This window comes from Macrobrachium nipponense, chromosome 5 (genome assembly GCF_015104395.2).
Source record: "Macrobrachium nipponense isolate FS-2020 chromosome 5, ASM1510439v2, whole genome shotgun sequence".
In the NCBI taxonomy this organism is placed as follows: Eukaryota; Metazoa; Arthropoda; class Malacostraca; order Decapoda; family Palaemonidae; genus Macrobrachium; species Macrobrachium nipponense.
In genome coordinates this window covers 70,894,044-70,896,543 of record NC_061107.1, presented here as the reverse complement: position 1 = coordinate 70,896,543, position 2,500 = coordinate 70,894,044, and positions in this window count along the sequence as shown.

Sequence of the window (2,500 nt, the reverse complement as noted above, 5' to 3'; positions counted from 1 at the left end):
ATGTAAGGCAAACAACAAACAAGTGACGTAAACACAACCACAATATTATGTAAAAAAACAAAAAAACAAAGTGCAACAACGAAATAAAAAGAAACAAACAAACAGATTTTCGTACGCGTAACGTTGGAGCAAAGGCAAATGAAACAAAGAATAACCACAAAACCTGAAAACGACGTCCCACCAGATTTCATTGCTGGGATCCTACGTAGTTGTACGTTGGCGTGTCACCGCCATTAAGCAGATTCGAGCTAATTCATCCCCTTTTATCTGAGGGATTCGGACGGTTTCCGGTGCCACATCGCAGGCGTGCTCGAGGGCAGCTTATCTCCAAGTGGCACCGTGGTACTTTCGGGTATCCCTTAGCCTTCAGTGTCATATGATTAGAGGAGGGTTTGTTGCTGGAATGGCTGAAATGGCATAGAAATAGAGTTTTGTTACAGTACTGTTTAAATCTATTTGATTAACTTTGTGTTATCAGGGAGTCATTAATAAAACAATAATTATAGAAATTACCTCTAACAAGCATCAAAACAATTTTGCGAATATCACGCGGCATTAACAGGCAATATAATTAATATAATTGCATATTTCAAGATAACGAGATGCGCATTATCTGCTCAGAGGAATAGCAACCCTTCAAGAAAAAAGAAAGAAAGAAAAAAAAAACACTGACAATAGCAATAACAGTTTTAGCTATGTTCGGCCAAGCAAGTCGAAGGTATTAGAGAGAGTTAGTTTTTCTCACTTGGAGGCAAAAACTTTCTCCTCAGGTTCAAACAAGGTTCCATTCCGACTTTCGTTCTACTTCGACATGGGCACTTCTGAAAACAAAAAAAAAAAAAAAAAAAAAATGTCTTGGAAGAGAAAGATGGCTAGAAAATATTGGCCAGAAAAGGTAGATTATGAAATGTCATTTCGTGATGACATGGAATTAAATTCGTGCACTTTTTGCTATGAAGAATTTTCCGTTTGTTTGAACAGGCCAGCTTGTCCACACCCTCATTCATTCTTCATTTTCATATTCCTCTCTCTACGTACGTAAAGTTGTTTTAAGTAAATTCCTAGGTTCTTGTATGGGTGCCATTTAATGCACATAGATTTATCATTTGTAAACACGTTTGCAATTAGGGAAATATTTATAAAAACTTATTCAAACAACACACATACATATACATGTATTTATTGATATATATGTATATATATTCACATATACGTATATATGTCTATGTAAATATCTATCTATGTATGTACACATACATACATACATATACATACACACACACACACACACACACACACACACACACATATATATATATATATATATATATATATATATATATATATATATATATATATATATATATAAACCTTTGCCTCTCAGAAAGTGCCCCAAAAGGAAAGTCAGTTTCTTAGTGATAATGACCTCCACAAACATAATGAGGACGTAACCATGAAACTAAGTGGACGATACACACACTCACATGAGTACGTAAGCATTCAATGATGTAAATCAGAACCACTGACCATCATTACTCCATAACAGTCCAAACGCATAATTGTAGGTCAGATTCCTGTGACTAAAGTGATTTCGTTTTGTTCTTCATTGTTCTGGTCATTAAACCCATTCAAGTCCTGATGAGCTCAATTATTTACTTGCTTATTTACTTCCGTTTACGAATTCACAATCGTATACGAAATCACGAACACACACAAGCAAATATATGCAGACACACAGTTCACAGGCACACATGCAAACAAAACCGTACGTGTAGTTAAACGTTGTTCTAATCTTGCTTCTCCTGTGAGACCTGAGATGTGTTTCGTGGGAGACGAAAGATTTGAGACTTGATTTTCTTTGGATCCGAAGAGCGAATGTGTACATTGTGATTCGTTGACTGGTGAATTATAGCCATATTAGGAAAAGAGCACGCGACTATACATATCAAAATGAAAAGCTTACTAGGAATTGCAAGATTTAGGGTGGATGTACAAATTAAATTATACAGATATGCAACTATGTAAAACTATTCAACAAATCTAACTCCTTTCAGTTTGAAAATAATGACCCTTTCAGTTACAGAAGATATAGAGTCTGTATACCTCTTCAGCAATTTAGACTACTATATCCATCATAAAAAGTGGGTAGCAGCCACAAGAGTCACCCGGGATGACCTAAGTCAAACAGGGGGCATTACCATTGCAATCGAAGAAGCACTGATCTTAACGACCCATTATAATATATAGACGAATAAAATCAGTTGTATCAAATGAAAATTAACATTAATGATTAGAAATTAAGATAAGTAAAAGAGAGAAGAAGCAAGCAAACTATAAGGAAGTGATGCAGTACTACTTACCTTGTTTAAGGTAACTTCAGGGCATCATCATGGCGTGCGCTGATTGGCCCTTTCGTCGTGGCATCAAAACATGGTGTGGTGCTTGTAACAGCCAGTCCCGGTACTCCACTTCTGCAGTGCAGTGGGGATCCACCAATCAC